Source organism: Helianthus annuus, chromosome 15 (assembly GCF_002127325.2).
Source record: "Helianthus annuus cultivar XRQ/B chromosome 15, HanXRQr2.0-SUNRISE, whole genome shotgun sequence".
Classification (NCBI taxonomy): Eukaryota; Viridiplantae; Streptophyta; class Magnoliopsida; order Asterales; family Asteraceae; genus Helianthus; species Helianthus annuus.
In genome coordinates, this window is record NC_035447.2 from 105,021,332 (window position 1) to 105,037,931 (window position 16,600).

At 34.8% G+C, this 16,600-nt stretch overlaps 1 long non-coding RNA gene across 1 annotated transcript; it reads left to right on the top strand.

The window, feature by feature from the left end:
* The first annotated feature begins 4,909 nt into the window (after nucleotides 1-4,909).
* Nucleotides 4,910-5,275, top strand: LOC110934784. The gene is made up of 3 exons (XR_002588622.2): nucleotides 4,910-4,974; nucleotides 5,073-5,168; nucleotides 5,237-5,275. It is a non-coding gene; the product is annotated as an uncharacterized LOC110934784 (long non-coding RNA).
* The last annotated feature ends 11,325 nt before the right edge of the window (nucleotides 5,276-16,600 follow it).

The following is a 16,600-nucleotide window of genomic DNA, read 5'->3' on the forward strand; positions in this document are numbered from 1 at the left end:
GGCTGAAGCTACTACTTCGGAATTTCGGGACGAAATTCCAGATCAACGGGGGGAGGATGTGACACCCCAGGAAAACCAGTGAACAGTACAATTTACCTAGCTTCCTCAGTGAGTGCATACAAAATTTCGGGACGAAATTTCCAATTAGTTGGGGATAATGTGACAACTCGAACTTTAGACCTAGTTTTGTGTAACGTTTGTAAGCATGACACGACTTTATGAACTTGAATGATTATGTGAAATGTATTGATACACGATTATGTGAGCTATATGATTTATGAATTTATGAATTATATGTGTGTGTGAAATACACGATTGGATGAGACCCGAACCACACAACATTCACACTCGCACAAGCCTTTGGGCCGTTTTACTAAAAATCGGACTTCAAGGGCAGCCCATTAAGGGCCGGCCCATTTCTTCTCCTTTTGGCCGTGTAACACAACCTTGGGGGTTGTTGTTTCTCTCATTTGTTACAAACATATCACACACACACAAGTTCTCAAAAACCCTAGCTCTCTCTCTCTCTCTTGCTCGAACTCGACGGCACAAGGCACAAGAAGATCATTCTTTTTCTCCTTGTTCGATTATAACCGGTTAGTGATTACTGAATTACGTTTGTTGATTTGTTTTGGCTGCCATGATGTGATAGGATTCTTGTTAAACATGATTGATTACGTGGGTCGATGGATACATGTTTACTTGTCACGAAACCGACTTGTATGTACCATATTATAGATTGATTTAGATTGTTAATCACGTGTTGTTTGAAGTAATCGGCTGTATATGCATGATCGGATCGAACAATAGGAATTTATAGGTTGTTGACCGTGTTTTGATTATGTGAATCATTGGATTATTGTTCATGTATTGTTAGTGTTCATATGAATTGTGATGAAATTGCCATGTTTTAATCAATTATGTTGATGATAGATACTGTTAGTATAGTGATTGATATTCACAAGAATGGAAACCACTGAATTGAGTCAAAAGAATTAATTTGATTGTGTAACTGATTGCTTAATTGGTGGAAGTTGTTAACCGGCCGCACAAGGTACCCCAGTCGCACAAATCACCGGATCGGACAAGCTGATCCCGGTCGTACAAGCTTGCATGAATCACACAAGTGCAGCCCAGTCGCACAAGGGCAGCCTGGTCGCACAAGGCTGTACTTTGGGCCGGGCAGCCCAGTCCGACTAGACGCACAACTAGATCTGAATCGCACAAGTTACTGTGTGGGCCGCTCACATTGTTGGACCGCACAAGTTCACTAAACGTTTTAATTGGGCCATAATCTGAACCGGGCCGTAATATGTTAAAATTGTATGTAATATGACGGACCGCACAAGTCATCTATGTGGGCCATTCACATTATTGGATCGCACAAGTCCACTATCGTGTTTTATTTATTTGGGCCGAGACCACTATGTTTGATTTGTTTGGACCGATTTATATTGGATCTCTTATGCATGTTATTGGGCTTGTTCTACTTCACACATGTTAACCATATTGTTTGACTGATTTCGGGTTGCTATGATATACATACGTGGTTGCCATGATACTTACGTGCTAACAACGTGTTCACCTGTATGATACATACGTGCAATATTTGTAACGAACCTGACTTGTGTGGTAACCTGTTAGGACGTGGTTAACCTGTTAGTCAAGAGTCCTTTATTTGTGTATCTGCCGAGCAAACCAAGGTGAGTTCACACAGCCAAGGCATGGGATTCCCGGGTTGGGAATTGGGTTGGATATGATGAATGTGGAATGATTACTCGTACTTACGCATATACCAGACTATAGACCATCGTCCTCAGGTTAGTCAGGACGCGTTACGTAAAGCCTACGTAACCCAGTATATTTGCCATATGTCTCCCGGGTCGGGAAGGACACGTTACGTAAAGCCTACGTAACCCAATACCATACACTGGCTTCCAGGTCGGAAGGCCACGCTGCGTAAAGCCTACGTAGCCCCCACGCGTACCACTGTCCTCGGGGAAGGGCACGTCACGTAAAGCCTACGTGACCCCGTACGTTTTCCTGTTCTCGGTAAAGAAGAACACATGGTCGGAAGTTAGTCTAGTAAGTACCGTTAATGAGAAGCCCTCATTAGCCAGGATAAACATGGGAAACCCCCACTGGTTATACTTATGCACAATGTTATGAACTTACTTTCTGTGAACTCGCTCAACTAGTTTGTTGATTATTTGCTGCATGCCTTGCAGGACCTTAGGTATACTTGGAGCTTGCACCAGAGGAGAAGCGGGTCGTTGTGGACAAGAACTCGTGAATGCTTATTTAACACTTTTACATTCACACATTGATACTTATGTTTTGGGTTTTACATTTAATGCTTCCGCTACTTAAACAGTGTTTGGTTTTGAACACCAATTATGTCTTTGATTATTATTTAATGCTATGTTTGATATAATTGGTGGCTTGATCCTGGTCAGTCACGCTCCCAAGCGGTGGTGCTCCGCAGGTGGGTTTTGGGGGTGTGACAAAAATAAATTCTTTTTTGGGCTAAAAGGGTAAAATTGATATAACCATAGGGGCCAAAATTGTAATTTACTCTAACTCTAACTAATATTATTTATCATTTATGCATTTACGGAGTTTTAAATAATGAGTTAAATTTATTGAGATTTCGTTAACAAATTTTGTTACAACAAAATAATCTATTTATATCAATCTAAATTTTTATCTATACTATACTATATAATAAAACATTAATGTGTGACACATGTCGTTCATTTAGGTATTTATTTTATGATTTTCTCGTCTCACTTCCAAACTTATCTTATATTAAATAAATAAATAAATGAATAATGAGCTAATATTATATTTTATCCTACTTTAAATTTCGAATACCATTCTTCTATTTTTCTAATAAAATATTATCTGAAAAAAAACTGTTAATTTAAAAAATTTTAAATAAAATAAATTATTTATCACGAAAACCAAACTTTGTATTAATATATTAAATATTTTTATTTTCACAATGCAAAATTACATTTACTAACTTTTTTATTATTTGGTATATAAAATTACATTTATTTAACTCGTGTAATAAATGAGGTTTTTTTAAAGATGTATTACTTTATTATTTGGTAAACAATATTACACTTATTCAACCCGTGTAATACATGTGGTTTTAAAGATATATTTTTTTATTTGGTATATAAATTACACTAATTCAACCCGTACAATATGGTTCTTATATATATAACTTTTTTGTTATTTAATATATAAAATTATATTTATTCAATCCGTGCAATAAAGAAAATTTTTAAAGATACAATGTTTTATTATTTAGTATATAAATTTATTTACTCAACCCGTGTAATACACGGGGTTATAACCTAGTTCCTGTATAAATATACATGTAAAGACCGGCCCACAGGATATGTAAACCACCCTATTTTCATCCTTTTAATAAACATTTTTCAAATCTCATAAAATAGAACATTGTACATTTAATTACACGGGTGGTCTATAAACAACTTTTGTAAATTTACATTTACACGCCAAATTAATGCTAAGAAATATTTCTTCTAAACCAAATTTTATCTTCAGACTCACATATTTAATTATTTTTGTTTTCAATAAGAAATAGTATTATCATTATTATTATAATTATTATTAATTTTTAGCCTTTATTTCACGTAAATTTAGTTAGGAAACCAGTTAGAAATATAATTTGTTTTCGTTTCACTATACAAATTTAAGGTAGTGTATGTTTTGACGCCGGCGCAACACACGGCGGGTGCATTTACTAGCGGTATAACATTGGAGGAATCAAAACATAAAAATAATACAAAAAAGACATTTGAAAAAAAAAATATAAATAACCAATAATAAATCTAAAATTAGGGTGCTAAATGGGCCGTGTTTGTGAGTTGGTGGGATCGAGACGTGTAACATTCCCAAAAATCTTATTTATATAATATATATATATATATATATATATATATATATATATATATATAGGGGAGGGTTATCTTGAGAACAAAGATTTTTATGAGAACACTAAGAACAATTTTTATCCATAGATTATCCAAAATTAAGGGCTTAGATTAAAATGGCTTTAAGTGAGAAGGGAACACAATATAAATGAGTAGAAAGGACAGTATAGTAAAAACACATAAAATCCCTTACATCTCATAGGTCGTAAATCCCCAAATTACATTTTTCCTGATTACCTCACAACCCCAAGGTCGACGCCGGAGACAAGGCAGGTGACGAAGATAACATACACAAATTCAAGCGGTTTATACCAGACAACCAGATGTGTTCTTTGAAATTGATGAAGACGACATTAAAAGTTGTGATTCTGAGGTGTACAACGACAAACATGTGGAGGCGTAATGACAGAATTAAATCGGAGGAAGATGAGACGACCACTGAGAAGCGGAAGAGAGCGGCAGAGCATATTTGGAGAAGTTGGGGGAGGCGTTGAGGAGAGAGGAAGAGGACGGTGAAGAGTTTGATGGGAGAAGAGGTAGAAAGGATAAAGATAGGGATTCTCTGTTTGTATGATTTTTGTAGGCACAACAACTTGAAGAGAGGTGATATGTTCATAAACTGATTGCTTCAAGGTAAATATTAGATCTGAAGTTTAATTTTAATTGTTCTGGTTGTGGTGATTGATCCATAGTTGTCATTTTTGGAGAAAAATGCCTGAATTTGATAGTTTGTTTGAACCAAACAATGATTGTTTAGACGTAAAAGTATCAAAACATGTGCTCTCGATAGAGCTTCAGGTATTGTTGTTGTTAAAAACACATGATCCCGCCCTGTGTTGTAACTTGCAGATTTTTGGTTATGGTGCAGCTTTACTTTGAAAAGATAACGGACCTCACCGTAAGTCGATCAAACTCAGTTATTTTCAACAAAGCGTTGTTGGGCTTGGCGACTGATGTAGGGATCCATCCTTTGGTTCCTTATTTCATATATTTTGTTGCTGAAGAGGTATTTGTTTTGCAATTTTTACATCGTTTTATTGTGCATCTATCTGTCTTTAAAGCAAGGTCTTAACCACGATGGCTCATGACTGATGATGATTTCAGGTGACTCGTAATTTAAACAACTTCCAACTTCTTTTTGCTTTAATGCGCCTTGTGAGGAGTCTTCTACAGAATCCATACCTGCACATTGAACCATATGTAAGTATAGTTGAGGTTGTGTGTTGAAAGGCTTTGCTTGCAGTATCTAATTGCTTCTTGTTTTTCAGCTGCACCAACTGATGCCGTCTGTGATGACATGCCTAGTTGCAAAAAGCTTGGGGAATAAGTTAACTGATAACCACTGGGAACTTAGAAATTTTACAGCTAATTTGGTGGCTTTAATATTCAGAAGTATAGTTGTAGTTATTAAGAATTTGAAATGCATTGTTTCATTTTGATGTTACAATCAGATTCTAGTTTACAAATGAAATAAATATTACAATATTAAGATGTGTAAATCATTTGGTTGTGGTAATTGATCCATAGTTGTAATCATTGATGCAATTAAATTAGGGGATTCCAATGTGACTGCATTTAGTGATAAGGGGAATTGTGTTGGTATTGTGTTTCGGTACCGGGATTTCCACATGTTTTAACACATGTGTAAATCATATATATGAAAGTTTACACATGTGTAAATCATAATTTTTTTTAAATAAGCATAAATATGGAGGTTTACACATGTGTAAATTATAACACTTTGAAAAAATAAGCACAAATATGAAGGTTTACACATATGTAATTCATCTATATGAAGGTTTACACATGTGTAAATCATAATACTTTAAAAAAATAAGTATAAATATGATACTATGAAGGTTTACACATATGTAATTCATCTGTATGAAGGTTTCTACATGTGTAGATCATATATACGAAGGTCTCTACATGTGTAGATCATAATAATTGTAAAAAAGTAAGCATACATTTGAAGGTTTACACATGTGTAAATCATATATGAAGGTTTATACATGTGTAAATCATAATATTTTTAAAAAAATAAGCATAATTATGAAGGTTTACACATGTGTAAATACTTTTAAAAAATAAGCATAATTATGATGGTTTACACAGAAGACAAATCATATATACGAAGATTTACACATGTGTAAATCATAATACTTTTAAAAATTAAGCTTAAATATGAAGGTTTACACATGTGTAAATCATTAAAATTTAAAAAAAAATAAGCTTAAATATAAAGGTTTACACATGTGTAAATCATATATACAAAGGTTTACACAACTGTAAATCATAATACTTTAAAAAATAAGCATAAATATAAAGGTTTACACATGTGTAAATCATAATAATTAAAAAAATAAGCGTAAATATAACACAACACTTTACACGTGTAATTTAGCTACACTAGGTAAAATAGACACAAATATGTAACCGAGCACAATTTACACACTTGTAATTCAACTACTCATATGTAAAACATACACAAATATGTGGCAGGGAATAGTTTACACATGATGTGAATATAAATTGATACGTACATATAAAATATAAAAAGATGTGGAATCCACCAACAACTTAAACATAAGACATGAGTAGTAATTACATCGAATTAATAAGGTGTACAAACTGTTTTGTTATCCTGTTTTTTAAACGGCCACCTAGATTCATATCGATTTCTACATCATTATGACTAGTTGCTTGGTTGGTGGTATTGTTGTTGAACCATTAGTACTAAAGAGTTGACCCACTGAAGTCACTACTTGACACTTGTTGCTAGTGTTAATACTACAACCACTAGAATTCATCTTTTCCTTCTATTTTCGGCGATATGGGAACCGACGGGAACACCATTAGTATCTTAAAGTTGGTCCCGGATTTTGACCATTTTAGTCGTATTGTGCAAGCATCATAGGCACACATCACCTCCTTTGCAGTATCAAATATCCCCTAGCCAGCGTTTGCACTGCCTTATCTCCTGTCAAGGGTCAGGTCAACTTTTTAGGGGGCTAAAGTAAATTTTTAAAATCGAGGATTTTTTCATAAATAACGTTTTACAACCGAACGAGTTGCGTAACATGTCAAACCATATTGCATTATAAAACAAATAGCATGAAGATTATTTGAATGCAGTTGAGAAACTATGACACTTGATTAAAAAGAAAATAAGGATAAATAGGAACATTTACTATGGATAAAATAAAGAAAATATGTTGAACATTAAACTAGTGGATTTGGTGTATGGGTAATACCGATTCCACCATGGCCTGCTTGTTGAATAAACTTCAATGATAGACTACTGGATTCATGCATAGGCGCGACAAATAGATTAACTAGTTATTAATATAACAGAATGTAATTTCAACCTCTTTTAGTTCTTAAAACTTATATATTAGTAAGTGTCAATGAGTGTGTAGTAAGGTGTTACCTCAAGTGGTGAGACTTTTGGTCCCGTCATATACACATTGGTGTAAAACTTTTGAAGTAGATTTAGAGGGTACGTCGCTTTCTCGTTTAAAATACATTAGTTTCTGAAAATCTAATACCTTGATTACATTTCTTATTTTTATTGATCAACAAATGCCTATAGAGGACATGAAAATATGCAGAGAGGATCTCGACATACATACTAAATCTCTCAAATTCTATCTAAATCACAAACTGCAATCTTAGAAATCAATCAAACACTTAACCTCTTGACAACTTCATGACCCATCAAAATCAAATAAAATTTGCTTACACACCAACTAACCACCTGATCATCCTATTTTTTACTGCAAATTTGCGGGTCAAAATTAACGAACCAACAACTAGTTCCTTTGAGAGGATCAAAACAAAAAAAAAATGTTTCTTACAGCAAACAAGACCAGATATCAAAACAGTTCATCCAGTTGTGAACTATATGTAAAAACTAAATATTAGGCTTTACTTTTATAACGTCAAGCACTAACAAATCCTAAATTCAACAAAAAAATCAAAACAATTCATTACATTCAAATAGATCTTCGACAGATACTTGAAAATTAATACCAAATGCTTCAAATACCTAATTTGTTGACAACATCAATATGTATCATAGACAAATTTTCAGTTGAAGTTATCAATCAGAGAACTTTTAAAATACCTTTCAGTTGTGACCAGTGTTTGTAGTAGCGTATATGAGGAAGGTCTTCTTCTTGCTTACACCAAACTCCTTTCACCACAGCGACGAGTGATCCGAGCTATTTTAGGGTTTAGAAACTCTATATCAGTGCACAAAGTATTTTTTTGTGTGAACTCGAGTGACAAATGTGGTTGCTTTGAGGAATAACTCTGGTTTGTCGACTGAATGGGCCGCAATAAACAATCCTTCTGGAAGAATTGCTTACAAATTATGTACTTGTTTGTTGGAATTGGGTTTTTAGGGTTAATTTATGTTGATGGTTGGTTTGTTTGTTTGTTGTGTTAGATCTTGAAAGTTGTGATTTCAAGATGGGAATTGGATGAATCTGGCACGGTGGTGGAGAGAAGGAGGGAGAGATTGGAAGAGCGGTGGTTGAAAGATGAAAGGAGAGATTAGAAGGGTGAGCGTATAATAGTGGAATAAGATTAAACATAATTACCAATTTAACCTTTTTAATTAAACATAAGGGAATATAAATGAGTGGCTGAGAATTGTTCTCATGGTTCTCACAAAAAATAGGTGTTCTCATTTAAACCCTTCCCTATATATATATATATATATATATATATATATATATATATATATATATATATATATATATATATATATATATATATATATATATGGGAGGGTTTAAATGAGAACGCTAAATATCGCGAGAACCGTGAGAACGAATGAAAAAACCACAAGAACTTGGTCAAAAACAATCCAAATTCAAAATTTCTTTTTGCACTTATCATTATTATTCGAATACAATGTTAGAAATTAAATTTACACGTTTAAATTTTCGTGAATTCGTAAATAAAGAAAATTTACACTTGTGTAAGTTTGCCATTTACACATGTGTAAATTTGTTATATTTACACGTGTGTAAAAAATCTAGTAAGAGTGATTTTGAGATGAGAAATGAATTATTTGATGCTGTAAATTCTTTTTTGATGTTGTATTTTTATTACAATGAGGTTTGTATTAAAAAAAATCGGTTTTGATTGGTTTTTTCATTCGTTCTCACGGTTCTCGCAATATTTAGCGTTCTCAAGATAACCCTCCCCTATATATATATATATATATATATATATATATATATATATTATGTTATTAAAAAGGATACAACATGGGTAAGTTGACCAATGGAAATATGAGGTATTTTGGGCCAAGCGTATGAACTATTTAATAATTAAATAAATACATTATATTTGAACCTACTCTATTTTTAATGAAATTTGGTTCAAAATGTAGATAAGATTATTCTTATTCTGAATGGCATATTCATTGTTTTATAAAACGTTATATTTTAGAAGTTATACGCGCCAAATAAGTGAAGTAGTTAAATTAATTATAATATAATAATAATAATCAAAATTAAACGTATGGAATAAAATAATATAAATAATAAAATATTAGTATCATCTAAACTTAACATAGTCATATTGTGTACGTGTACAAAGAGATTAGAAAGAATCTTTTTGGTTGGAGTCAGGGCTGGCAATTTTACACGAATACACGAATACACGACACGAACCTACATGAAGTTAACAGGTATCGTGTATGGCCTTAACAGGTATCGTGTGCCAAACAGGTAGACACGAGATTACCTGTTAATTTTCGTGTATAAACAGGTAAAATACCTGTTTACCTGTTAATACCCGTTAGTACCCGATAAGAAACTAAATTAAGTAAAACTCATCAGCCATGTGCGTGTGGGTTCCTTAATTCCTCTCTATTTTCATTCCTCATTCAATTAAAAAAAATAAAACCCTAAACTCCCTCTGTAACTCTCAGATAGCATGTCGTGTTCGTGTTTTTGTTCGTGTTAACAGGTATTAACAGGTAATTTTCGTGTATAAAAGTTGAGCAGTCGTGTTAACAGGTATTAACAGGTAATTTTCGTGTATATCGTGTCGTGTTCGTGTTTGAAAAAAAGGACACGATAAGTTATCGTGCCGTGTTCGTGTATGGGATTTCGTGTATCGTGTCTTATCGTGTCGTGTCTTATCGTGTACGGGTATACACGATATGCCAGCCCTAGTTGGAGTGATGTGCAAGGTTCCAACAACAATTATAAATAGAAGCATATGGTGGAACTTTTCAACCGCTTAAATCTTTCTCATTTCTCTCGTTTTTTTAACTTTTGTAGACACCAAATTTTCTTTTAAGTATTACATCAATTATAATAAAGCGCTGCCCTGTTTTAAGCATTTTAACCCTTGATCACTGATACCCTGTCCGACTGACGTAGGGCCCTGTAACGTATGTCAAGGCTCTGCCTAAATTCGTTGGGGTTCTGTCTCGTGACGTAGGGATAAAGTGGAATCGGGTTACGATACTTAATGTGAGTGCATTATATATTTTTTTATTAAATAATCCAGAAGTTATACTAAGATATATCAACCTTCCAAAAATATTTTCGACACCCTTAATATATTTAGAATACCCCTATATGTCCTAAAATACACCCTGAATACGAAAACCAAGTCCTGGATACCTTTATATAAGTAAAAATAAAATAAAAACCAAAATTCTGTGGCGCTCGCGGGCCGCGAAGGCATAGCCTTCGGCTTACGCGGGCCGCGACAGCTCAAACACCAGACCACCTCCGGTGTTGCCACGTGTCGATGACTCAGCAACTCATTTGCCGCCTTAGGGCCCTCGCAGGCCGCGTAAACTCTCTTATCCTCTTTCGCGGGGCGCGACAGGGTCTCAAATCACAACTATAAATAAGGACGATCAGTTTCACTTTGAATCCGTCCCAAATTTCTTTTTCTCTCTAAATTTCTGAATAGTAGGCATTATTCTCGGGTATAATACCCCCCTAAATAGCGAAGCTCTGCCTCGTTGTAAGTATCATAACCCCTGGATACGTATTAGATACTCTGCCCGATTGATCTAGGGTTCCGTAACGGCTGTCGTGGTTCTGCCCGACGTAGTCGTTGGAATACCGTCTCGGGGAGGGTAGTACTAATGTTTAAATGGGTTATTATACTAACGCGTGTGCATTGTTTATTTAATTAGATTATAACCAGGAAGTCACAAAGGAAAGCCATATAATAGCAATGTGAGTAATCCTCTTTTTGTTAAATGTTTTTACAAAACTTTAAATATTTTTCCATGCGAATAACAGTTATTGAGTATTTGTAAGAATACAATTATAGTGGGAATATTGGGATTTTGTATACAAAATTTGTTACCACCTGGTCAAGGAGTAACATTTCCACAAGTTGCGTATGACAGTACCACTGATGTTAGTTGTTATATCTTGAAAACAAATGTAATTACGGATGCGCCCTCAATACTGTACACTGTGACTTTTTACTTAAACTTGATTAAACTAGGATTCACTCACCAGTATTTCTTGCTGATAAAATGTTTTAAACACGTGTTTCAGGTAACTTAGTGTGAAGCCAATAAAAGCCAGCTGGAGAGCACTGAAGGCTTAGAAAAGTGGCAATAAAAGTTACCTAATTAAAAATGAGAATTTGTTTTCAATAAATTGGGGTCATTCCCTATAAATACATCAAAATGAAAATTCGGATTTTGTCCGACTTATAAACGTGTTATCAGAGAAACTTGGGTTTTATCCCATTTCTTTAATTTAAATATTTTGGTGTTTAACTCTGATAAAATATTTCCTAACTACGGTCCTGATGAAATTTTCCGCTGCCAATTTGGTAAACACCGATACCACTGAAACTGGCCACGGCTGCCCGTTCCCGGGATTGTTAGGGAACGGGGGTTGTGACAAGACGAATATGTGAAGAAAGATAAATGACTCGAACATGAAAACCATGTCATACACATGAACTCAAGCATGACACGAGTATTTACGGGTTAACCTAAGCACGCCTCGTTCAACCCGTAGATACAATTTTACAACAAAAAAATACTAATGTATATAAAAATAACATTTTATTATAAAACGTTATGTCAATTTCTCTTTTAATATAACTATTGCATAATATACATAACCAATTTAATTTAACTTATGACATAAAAAAACAGTATAAAAAATAAAATATAACATAAATAAGTTAAACGGGCCAACCTACCAGATCCAACACGAACCCAACCTTGTTAGCTAAACAGGTTCGCAGATTGATTCAACCAGAAGCCAACCTAAACACATCTAAACTAAACTCAAGCCCATAAAATTACACACTTGTCTAAAACATACAAACACCCCCATTTCTTTAATAATAACTAAAACGTTTCATACATATTTTCACAACAGATCATCAAGATCAGTCAACGAATACTAGGGGTGAGCAAAAGGAAAAACTCGACCCTACCCGACTATTACTTGACCCGACCCGAGAATCGATCAAACATAACTAACAGAACCGATTCACTACTGTCACACCCCTATTTTCCACGTATCACCGGTGGGCCCGGTGGGGAGTATGGTGACGTAGTTGATATCATCGTAGTCAAACAACACAAATTTAAAATGCACAGTGGAAGCAAAAAGATAGATTTATTTCAACCGATTAAATATTGTAATATTAAGTATCACAAACAGTTGAAATAGATCCACAGACGGATCAAAAGAAAAAGGAAACTTGTTCAACAGATTTATTTGCATCCAAGCTTGCGAAACTCTAAAAGATGCTAAGGAGAGGCGAGCCTATTACGTGTAGTACCTGCACTTAAACTTTTTGGGAAAATACGTCAGTTTACACTGGTAAATACAATTTAACTGACTCATTTTGAAAATGTTTAAAATTGAATTGAATGCACATGGCACAAAAAGATTTTTATAACTTGGGATAATTATTTGAATATAAACTTGTAAAAGATTTACAAGTTTCTTATGCGTCCAGTAGCCCGGGTCTACACTGGGTTAAAGATCAATAGACACACCACATGATATAATCCCGCAGCGGTTTAACCCAAAACCGGCAGTTATACCTTAATATTTATGCATAACGGGTGTACGCCTACACCCGTATGCTTAGGTCGTGGCCAGTTCGTAAAATGATGCCAAGGATATCCGGGACATGTTCATTAACCCCCCAAAGGCTTTAAGCAAACAAAACAATTTTAATGGGTCATTTCAATGATTTAACCTACATTTGATTAAAGATTCAATGCCCGACCAAGCGGTATTTTATATACCATACCCCAAGCCCGTATAGGGAAAATAAGTTAAAAGTATTTACCTGAGCAAGTATAGTCAGAATAAGCAAGTGCAAATAGCTTTTACTGGATCTCCTATTCTGGAACAAAGGTTTATAATAACCTATTAGAATCCTAACGGGTCTTTATATTTAGCCTAAGCTTAGACCAGTTAGTCTTAAAGAAGGATATGGTTCAAACGCATAATAAAGCGAAGACCGGTCTAGAATGTGGTTTTGACTCGACAAGCTTACATGCTTGTTTAATATGGGTAACTTAAACACATTCTGGATTTTGAGACAATAATGATATGGTTTGACCCGTTTCGGCTAATATGTGTAAACTAGTTAAATAAGCTGATCCGAACGCGGAAAGTGCGTAACGAGTAACCATATGAATCATATACAAGTTCCCTGAGTTAATATGCACTAAATATGTTGTGACATCAGTAAGATATCTTCTATTATGCCCAAAAATGATTTTAAACTCAAACTATGCCTCATAAGGGCATTTTGGGCTTTTTAAAGGGTATAAAAGAGTTTAATTTGTAATCTGAGTTACAGGTCTGATTTATTTAGTAAATATACTTAATTTAATAAGTTATAACAGTAGGGTACCATTTATATGTGAAATTTATTAATTATAACCATGTTATGCACCGTAGGGGCATTTTTGGCAATTTCACATAAGCCTAAAATGTCAAAACTGAAAATCTGAGTTTAAAACATTTGTTTACTGTTATAATATAAAAATTTACTGAGTATATCATTAGGTATCAAACCTTATATATATAAACTAGTTTTGAAACATACTATATCGTTAAAACGCTTAAAAAGGCGATTTAGAGCCATTTCCGGGTTTTGTATAGAAAGCTGGTATTTTTATAATTCCAGAAGGCCCAAAATAATTTATTTAACATATTGAATCAGTAGAAAAAGGTTTGAGGTCAAAAGGATTTATAAAACTCATTTTATAGCCCAAAAGGGCAAAACCGACAATAACCGAATTAAGCTTAGAACTCTAAGTTATGCTCAGCCTAAAAATAAATAAAAATCTTCAAAAATCCCAAAATATAATTTTATATCAGTAGGTAAAAAGTTTGATATTAAAATTTGGGTTTAGATAGGCTATATGCTAATTACGCCCTTTAATTACTAAGAAGGCTTCTAATTACGCTAATGAGCATAACTCTAAATCTAGACCTCAAACTGATGTCAAATTTTAGGTACAATTTATACATCAGTAACTAAGGTGTCTACTCTTTTATATTTTGAAAAATCATAATTTAAGGTGGAAAGGGCATAATAGTCAACATTTAGGCGATTAACGGAAACTTGCATAATAATTGGACAACTAATGAACCAAGCCGATTAATCACAGAGGGTTATACTAACATGAAACTAGGTTCAAAAGAAGCTCTAAGGAAATCCTAAACTTGGCTTAAACGGGTCAGAACTGAAAGTCAAAGTATAAGTCAAACTATGCGACTTTCGGTTCCAAACCGAGCCTAAACTGAAAATTGTCGGGCTGAACATGTTTAGAAATGTTCTTACATTAATTACCAAGTTATATTAATGATAAAACAGGTTGTATAGATCCTACATTGCTAATTATGTATTTATTTGAAATAAAGCTTTCTGTTGACTTTTTGTAATCAGCTTTAACCCGACAATTGACATAGTTAGAATGGGAATCTGAGAATACCCTTTTAAGGGTTTATTACCCACATAATTACCTACTTATAGGTATTTTTAATTCGCGATTTGACTGGATAATTATTGCTTAATCTCGAAGTCAAACCTTAATTACGACGGTTTGACTTTTAGCTAATTAACTAAGCTAAACTGAATTAAAGAGGATTAAGGACACTTACAAGGGTCCTAAGTATGATTAGGGACTTTTAGGAAAACTTGCTGAAGTCCAGAATAGCTCCAAAGCAATGCTTCAAGTGAGTTGAATGAGCAAGTGCCATGTTCACAACTTGTTCTCCTTATATAGTGAACCCCATTTCATAGGATGATGCCAAAATAGTCTATATGTGTTACAAGATCATCCCAGGTGTCCCTATGGTGCCAAAACCAGTTGCATGAGCCTCAGAATTCGAATACCACCTAAGTAAGGCGGTGGAACTGGCTGAACAGGCAGCTGTCCATTTTCTGCTGCCAGCGACAGGCTTACGGACCGTAAGCTGAAGCCTTTGTGGTCCGTAAGCACCCCCTTGCGGACCGTAAGCCTATACGGATACGGTCCATAACCGACCCTGGTCTGATGCGCCCAGATATGATCCTTGCGGACCGTAAGCCTGGACCCTTACGGTCCGTAACCGATGGTCTGAGGACAAAAATTTTGCAATTTTCAAGTCTTGACCATGCAACTCTTACAAGTCCGAATCTCATGCTATCCTTTTCAGTTGAGGGTCCCTTTGCTCAGCCCTTGCATGCTTTGCATGCACTTACACCACTTTGGCTCCTGGTGCAAGGTTTTTGAAGTGTCGGAATATCAAGAATTTACCTTTGGATTCTTATGAAGGTTGGTCATGCCTTATTAAACTAAATTCAACTTCTTTTGAACAAGAATTAAATCAGGATTTTGTAGTAACATTTTTAATAACCTAATTCCCATATAAAAATGGAATTTTATTTATTTAGAAACAACCGGCTAGATGTGTCAGATGTTCATCATAATGATTTAAGGATCTTGGGATTTATAACTTGGGTCGTTCAGAGGTATTTTAATAACATGTCGCCCTTTTTAAATCCTACCTTACATCTTTTATTCGATCCGGGTTCCTGACACGTTTATCTTACCTGACACGTTTCTTTATTTTATGGGTTAATGGATTTAAACACCCCCAACTATGGCCATTTGGCCGATGGCACTCTCAACTTTGACTTTGGCTCACACCACTCCCAACTTAACACTTGGGTTGCTGTGTCACCCCGTCGTTAAATAAACATTAATTGGGTTAGTTTTTTTTGCTGACGTGGCCATTTTGTCCAACGTGGCATGCTGACATGGCCTGTTTTTATGAGATAACATGCTGATGTGTATTGTTATTTTTTTTTAATCTGATCAAAAAAAGAAAAGAAATACATCATCTCCTTCTCCCAACATTTCCTTCTCCCAACATTTCCTTCTCCCTTTCTCATCACCTCCAACATAAACCCAGTCAACATCACCTCCATTCTCCCTCTCTCACCACCACCACCACAACTCCACCTTCACCACCACACCGCCCACCACCTCTGCACCTCTACATCACCACCACACCCACCCACCTATAAAACCTAAATCAATCCGCCGGTGACCATCGCAGACGCCTCCACTGCCGCTGTCGCCGCCGTCGACCGGCGAC